Below are 8,950 nucleotides of genomic sequence, written 5' to 3' on the forward strand. Positions count from 1 at the left end.
TATATTACTAAAGCATCATAAAACACTTTATATTATGAGTTTTAATTTTTTCCTATATGTCTATGGTTTTAGACCTAAATTAACACTGGTAATTTCCCAATAAAAGGCAATGGGATAAAACTGTCTTCAGCTTTGATTTTCAAGCTTCCCTCTTATGCGTACCTTACAGATGTTGCTGAGATCTGTAACTTGACCTTTCTTTGAGATTAATGGTCACATTGTGACTATAGGTCTGATTCTAGCCATATCAATATTTGCTTGGCTGGAGAAATGTTTTCATCTATTTGCACATGATCTACTTTCTAGTCCTCTGGAGGTCTTACAGATCCTTTGCCATTTGTTCTTTGAGAAGGAAATTTCCAGAGCAGACTGCAAATCCACAGTGTCCTCCAGGAGCAAGGGGGGAGGCCACTGTCCCAGTGAGGACACCAGCTGGTCACACAGAACTTTCTGCCATTATTTTCCATGCTGATGGAATATAGACACGTTATTTTCAAGTTGACAATTACAATACAATCAATGCCAATTCTAATTGTGATGGTAAAATTAATTCATTTTACTAACGTCCTAATGCTTTCATATACTGGTGATGTTAATAACTTCACATTTCTGAGCAATTACTCAGCATGAAAGGCATCTTTTACTCAAGCTAGTTAATAAAATTATCAGTTGATGCCAAGGAAAACAAACAGCTAAAGGGCACAATAAAAAAAGGGCTAATTGCTGTGTTACACTCAAATAGGAACTACATATATGTGGTGTTCTCTAAAATCAGTGCTATAGCTTCTGCAGATAAACTACATTTATTCTTTCCGATGTTAAGAAAATATAAATAAAGTATGAAGGTGTCACAGTGAAACCCATGACTTTTTTACATTTAATACATACAAATAAGAAAGCATATCTAATCAAAGTAGTTGTTTGATATTGAAAATAACCACTAAACATTTATGTTAAGGCCAAAACATTCATATAGAGGGGAAATACATTTCATTTTAGAAGTTCTCACTAAGAGGAAGTCTTATAGGTAAGCAGAAGTTTGACTGAGAAACAGTGAACATAAGCATAAAAGACAGCAAAGTCAGAGGGAAACTATACCAGTTAGGGAACATTTTCCTTTAATCTGTTTCCTCTGACATATTTTGTCTACATGCATAGTTAAGTGTGTTTGTATGTTTTTCTTACTTATTCTGGTATCTCCCATCTTTCAAACCCTTCCTCATTTGTATTTGTAAATGTTAAGATAAGGTTTATCTGCAGTGAGATTCTGATCTTATGTTGAAAGCTGTCCTATTCCTTCAAATGCCCTTGGGGATCTGTGAAGTTTTTTTGATCCCCAAAAAAAAATTAAAAAAAAAAAAACCTATAGAATCTGACCTGATTTTTTTTTTAAAGTGGGGAAGGCCAAGAAGCACTTAAAGAAATGTTTAACATCCTTAGTCATCAGGGAAATGCAAATCAAAACGACCCTGAGATTCTATCTCACACCAATCAGATGGCTAAGATCAAAAACTTAAGAGACAGCACATGCTGGCAAGGATGTGGAGAAAGAGGAACACTCCTCCATGGTTGGTGAGAGTTCAAACTTCTACAACTCTGGAAATCAATCTGGCAGTTCCTCAGAAAATTGGAAATAGTTCTATCTGAAGACTCAGCTATACCACTCCTGGTCATATACCCTCAAAATGTTCCACCTTACCCCAGGGATATGCGATTCACCTAGTTCATAGTGGCCTTATTTGAAATAGCCAGAAGCTGTAAAATACCCAGATGTCTCTCAACTGAAGAATGGATACAGAAAATGTGATTCATTTATACAATGGAATATTATTCAGCTATTAAAAACAAGGACATCATAAATTTTGCTGGCAAATGAATGGAACTAGAAAATATCATCTTGAGTAAGGTAACCCAGTCCCAAAAGAACATGCATGGTATGTATTCACTGATAAGTGGTTATTAACCCAAAGGTTCAGAATACCCATGATATACCCCACAGACACAAAGAAGTTAAACAAGGCCTTAGTGAGAATGCTTGAATCCCACTTAAAAGGGGAAATAAAATAGTCATGGGAGGCAGAGGGAGAGAGGGAGGGACCTGGGTGGGTGAGAGGAGAGCTAGTGTAATTAGGAGGCAGAGTCAGGCATGAGAAGATCAGGAGGGAGTCCCAGAGGGCCAGAAGAATGAATGAAAATATGTAGTTACCAGTGGTTTGGGATTGGGTGATTCCCTAAGAAGTACCAGAGACCTAGGATGTGATGTGGGAGGCTCCCAGAAGTCAATGCAGGTGACCTTAGTAGAAATGCCCAATAGTTTCAATATGGAACCTGAAGAGATTACCTCCAGCAGCTAGACAGGACCCCCCAGTGGAGGGATGGAGACACTAATCCACATACAAAATTTTGACTCCAAATTAGTCCTGTATAAAAGAAATGCAGGGACAAGGATGAAGCAGAGACTGAAAGAATGGCTGACCAATGGCTGGCCCATTTTGAGACTCATGCAATAGGCAGGCACCAGTCCCTCACCCTATTAATAATGCTTTGTTGTGCTTGCAAACAGGAGCCTAGCATAGCAGCTCTCTGATTGGCTTTACCCAGCAGGTGACTTAGACAGATGCAGATACCCACAAACAAACATTGGATGTAGATGGGGGGGCCCCAGAAGGGATGGCAACCCCACAGGAAGATCACAGTATCAACTAACTTGGACCCCTGGGAGCTCCCAGCGACTGAGCCCCCAACCAAAGGGCATATATGGGCTGGTTGTCGTCCCCTGATATATATGAAGCAGAGAACTGCCTTGTCTGGCTTCAGTGGGAAGGAATGTGCCTAATCCTGCAGACTTAATACACCAAGGTGGGGGGGGAGATATGGGGAGGGCTGTCCTTTCAGAGGAGAAAGGGATGGAGGATGAAGAAAGAACTCTTTGAGGTGAGACCACAAGGGGGGCAACATTTGGGATGTAAATACATACATACATACATACATACATACACACACACATACATACACACACACACACATATATACATACATACATACATATACACACATACATATATACATACATACACACACATACACACACATACACACACATATATACATATATACATACACATACATACATACATACATACACACACATATACATACATACACACACATAGATACATACATACACACATACATACATATAAACACACACATACATACATACATATATACATACACATACATTCATACACATACATACATACATACACACATAGATACATAGATACATAATACATACATACATAATACATACATACATATATACATACATACATACATATTTTAAAAAGTGAGAAAGGCTCTGTTACTACCCAAATACAGAAGTAAGGTATGATAGACTGACTCTTTGTGTCCTCATGAGCTGAAATCCTAGGCTCTCAATTTAAATGGACCAGTAGAGTGGCTCTTAGTAGTGATTAGCTCATGAAAGAAAAGCTATCACCAACAGTATTGTGTCTTTATAAAACATATCCTAGACAGCTCTTTCACCTCCCAGTCACATAAGGATGAAGACAGAAGCCCTCTGTGAGAAAGAAGGATTCCATCATATACAGAATCTTCTGTCTCTGTAATCTTAGGCTAGCTACTCTCAAGAAGCATGAAAAAACAAGTATTTGTTATATGGAAAACACATTGTTCATGGTAGTTTTTTATAGTTGCCTCCAATGAAGTTAGATAGCAAGAGGTCTTTGTTCTGTTAGTGTTATAAAAATATATCACAGTAGAGATAACAGATGATTAGCAATAGCTTAGACATAGGATAAGTGAGACACATAGGTTGTTACAGAATTTTAAGCTATTTAAACAAAGGGTTATCACATTTATTAACCTCATGATTAAATTCATGGCTTTATATTACATGGTGGAAAAATATTAGAAAAGACAGACATGGGTGGTGGCTAGCTGTAATGATTAGTGTTAATTTTCAACTTAACAAGTCTAGAATTACCTAGGAAATATGGGTTTATCTTGATCCTGTCAATTGATGTGGGCAGAACTGGCCATTGTGGGTGGCACCATTCCCCTGGCTGTGCTTCTGAACTGTAAAAACACAGAAAGGGAACTGAGTGACAGTGTACATCCAGGCTTCTCTGCTTCTGACTGTGGATGTGACATGACCAGCTTTTTCAAGCTCTTGCTACTTTGACTTCATCATCATGATGGGCTATACCACTTCTCCCTTTAGTGATTTTCAACACAGCCACAGAAAACAGAAACTAAGACATTACCAAAGTTTGAAGATAAAGATATGTAACTTCTGCATAAAGAGGCAACCTTTAGAGTGAAACTATAATGATCATCACTTTAATTGGTTCTTCAAATAGAAGAACGTATAAGGTCTCTGAACCAAGCTCTTTGCATACATTTCAGCTGAAAGGCCCTAGTATCTACAAGTGGAAGCAAGTGTGGCTAAAACTCTGTTGTCCTACTCAGTACCAACCACCAAACACAGAAAGCTTTTAAGGACTTGAGAGCAGTACAACCTAGTAACTCAACATTTACTTTTATTTTGACGGTAATTACTAAAATTTAAATTCAAAACTGATACTGACTTTCACTATTTATTTCAATCTTTTCCATTTTTTTTTCTTGAACTCTAAATACAGACCAAATTATTCTGATTGAAGTTTGGCATCTGAACTGTAAGCATATAGTACATGAATTTTAAGGATTTTTTTTAAAAAACATAAATATTGAAGGTTGCAAAACATGTAAAAGAAATTATATAAAAATAGTTCTATTAATCATTGAGGTAGTTTGGTATATTAGTAATTTTTTCTGTGAATGTGGTCATGAGAAAACCTAAAGTTGCCTACAGCTGGCTCTTCTGTTTCTTCTGGGAATACTTACTGCCCTAGTCTGAGTTACATAAAGCATCTCAAGTAAGCATAGAGGAGATGAATTTCCCTTTCTTGTAAACCTACTGCTGTTTGATATCCCTGTGGCTACACAATAGCCATATTGTAAAAGTGATGTTATAAGTACAGGAAGCTAAATTTGGTTCTTCCCCATCCTTGCTTTAAGCCTCATAAAATCAACCTCAATCAGGTTTCTGTTTAGCAATGCTCCATCACTAAGCCTCAAACCACAACCAGAAAAGACTAAAGAGACTGCCTGGTCCAGTGCACTACAGGAAAGAAATCACGAAATGCGATAGAAAATCTTACTAGCAAGGACCCTTGTCTGGGAACTAGATAACCAACCTTCAGTTCTTAGCAAATGACCATTTCACTACCCTCTCTAAATGAAGTTCGGTCTGGACTCTACACTTCATATAGCACTTTATGCAAAATGTCCACAGGATTAACATAGATTGAATAACTAAGCCACTAAATTTTCTGATAAGCACACACAGGTGTTATGGGTTAGAATATGAATAGCTCTGTAGACTTTAGACTGTCTATTGGGGGATGTTGGATAGATACACATTATTTCTAGAGAATGACCCTATAATATTGACTGCACTTTATTATCTATCACCATGTTAGGGTATAAAATCTTATCCTAAAACAATATACAGAATGACTAGAACAGAGACATTCTGACTCGGTTCAATAATTCCCCAGCTACACACTTTTTGATAAATGCTACATTAAATGTTTGCAAATATATGAGCAAAAAAAATTTTTTTTGGGGGGTGGGGGATGCAAATGAGCTATGAAGAAAGTGCTGGGACCCCCCCAGTTCTATTCTTAGTCTGCTTTACTTAGTCTGGATTTTCCTTGTGGGGAACCATCCCAAAGTACAATTAATTCCAGTCTTCCTTCCTATGCTAAGGGTTTTTATTTTGGAATTTTCAGTTGCCACCTGCCTTCTAGACTCTAACATTTCATTACCAACTGTTTGGTGTATCTTCGTTCAAAAAAGAAACCTCACATATTTAAATTGTCCTATACATAACTAAGGCAACCGAGACTTGAAGAGCAGAAGAAACAGAAAATTTAAAAGGAAGTCTCCAGATCATTACATCTAAATGAGGAAAGCACCCTGAATATAAGGTAATATACTGTCTTCAATGGATAGCAAGACCTTAGGTTATCTGTTTCCTTCTCTGGTCACCAATTATTAGTTGCACTCATTAGTAGCCTGACTTTCTAATTAATTGTCTGTCTTCCTAGGAAACCTCACTTCCAAAGGTGGTTAATCTTTCATTTAACATACTCATTTAACATGTGGTAAGTTTAGCTGCTATCTCCATATTCAAAAAATACTTTTATTCAGCACATAATTATTGAGAATTAAATACATTCTATCTAGTCCCTGTGAGTGAAATCTTGTAAGTAGGTCACTCTCTTCCTCTTCCTCTACCCTCCACACTCACGTATTGGTTCTGGAAAAGTAAACAATTCATACCTTTGACCTAGTTTGACAGATGTGAGAGGTTCATCTAAAACAAAATGGCAAATTTGACATAGTGCATGAGAATGTATAAAGACTGAAAGGAAGGATGTTTCCTGAAAGAAAATAATGCTCTAACCTGGACATGTGGCATTTGTCTAGAATACCAGGGATGTGTTTGAGGCAGTAGGATAGACTATGTGAGTATCACTCAGAATCCGGCTCAGATAAAATGTCATGTATGATGTAATTTGTGACTTCCTTCTTTGAATAAATTAGAATACATTAAGCAATTTTCATTGATGATTTAATGAGGTTGGAGGTTAATATTTATCCCACAGATCAGTCATTCACTCTTATCCTTGACAGCTAATGGTCTGAGAATCTTTAAATAATCATTTGTTTTGGTTTCATCAACCTTTTCTAAGTATGTCTATGAGGACAGGACCCTTCATCTTTATCTTCTAGAATTTTCAGCATATGGGAGATTACAGTTGAACACCGACACATGCTTACATAGCTAAGCTGTCTCAAAAGTTACTGTACATAGTTAAATAAGTCTGTTTAGATTGTACATTAAGTTATTGTTATAGCAACCTGAACCAAAATGGGAAGCCTGGGAGAAAAAGGAAACTGGAGGTCATACAAAGTGAGGGACGGTTCCTATTTCTGTATACAAGAGATGATAGAGAATACCACATTGTGTAAATGTCTCCAGACTTCTCCAGCAAACTATTCAACAGAAATATACCCATCAAGCAAGCCACACACATCAGTAAGGCATTTTATTTTGAATATCCTAGTTGCCAAATTAAAAGATAATGGATACTTAATGTGGAAGGGAGATCTCAATGATTTTTTTTCCACATTGTTTTTGCTGTGGAAAAATGGGTTGCATCTCTTTTCATTGGATTCCACAAGAAGCCTGCCATATGTTAGGTATATAATAAACTTTCATTGAATAATAATAGCTAACACTTGGTAGTGTTTCAGAGGTGTCAGCTACATTTTTCAGTGCTTTCTGCATTTAACACATCCAGTTTTCAAAATAATGTTATGAATAAATATATAACAATAGTATCTTATAGATGATTAATTGAACAAGATACTCTTTTTAAAAACAGATTTATTTTGTGTTTATGTGTATGTGTGTGTGTGTGTGTGTGTGTGTGTGTGTGTGTGCGCGCGTGCCTGTGTGAGATTATGTGCACCATGTGGATGCAAGTACCTGCATAGCTCAGACACCATCAGACTCTTAAGTACGGGAATTATGGACAACTGTTTTCCTACAGATCTGGGTCCTGGAAACAAATGTAATTCATCTGAAGTGACCACTGAACCATCCCCTTTAGACCCTGGCAGGATATGCTTTTAGTAGCAGCCTTCTATCACATTGAGTATATTTATAAACTGAAGCCCAACTATTTTTATTATTGTTTTAAATTTAAGATAATGTTAGTACAAGAACAAACATCCACTTGAAGTTTCTGAAATGGAAGGCATTGTTTAGAATACTTTAAGATCTGTTCCTCAGTACTCCTAACAAAACTTGTGAATGAGTACAATCACTAACCTCATTTTACACTTGGGAAAATTCAGTTAAAGATATATCCTTATAAAATTTGTACATTGGGCTAGGGTAGAGTTCAGCAGTAGATCATGTGCTCACCCTACACAATTTCCTGTTTTAGCGTCCCAATCGAACAAAAAAACTATTTTAAAAACAACTTTTCCATGTATTACTTTTTTAAAATATTGAAAAATTGGTCAATAACTATTTTATATTACTCTGGGTGACAATAGGAAGGCTATATGCACTGCCCATTTCAGCTTCACATTTGGTTTTTACAGTGACATCTAAGAGGTGGGTATTTTCTCATCATTTTATACCGAGAAAACAGAGGCTTGCAGAGATTCGGTGGACACATAAGAAGAACGGTGGTATTGGGGTTCCCACTGTACCACATGGTGTTTCATTCAAAAGAGTCATATTCAAGTTTTGTTTTCTCCCCCACAGCAAACAATATTAAGTCCAGTGCCTCTCACATGCAAGGTAAGTGTTCTACCACTGAGCTACACTGCCAGTCTAGTCACTAGATTAATTCATAAATAATCCGAATGAGATGAACTGTAGAAGTTTCCTTTATCTCCCAACTGAACAGAGAAATAAGGACACTGATTATAAGTAATTCAAGTGCTTTTCAGCTGTTAAAATAAAAATCTGTATGTATCCAAATGTACATGGATGGTACTACTAAGATTAAAGAACTGTCTAAACAATTTGGAAAGAAATTACAAAGTTAAAGGAAGTTTCTTTGCATTTTATAAACAATCTCTGCCTCTCTGCCTGTCTCTTTCTCTTACTCTCCCTCCTTCCCACCCATTCTTAACACACACATACACACACACACACCATACACACACATATACACACACACACACCACATACACACACACACCACATATACACATGCACCACATACACACACATACACACACACCACATACACACACATACACACACACCACATACACACACATACACACACAC

This window comes from Grammomys surdaster, unplaced genomic scaffold, assembly GCF_004785775.1.
Source record: "Grammomys surdaster isolate TR1022 unplaced genomic scaffold, NIH_TR_1.0 126028, whole genome shotgun sequence".
NCBI lineage: Eukaryota > Metazoa > Chordata > Mammalia > Rodentia > Muridae > Grammomys > Grammomys surdaster.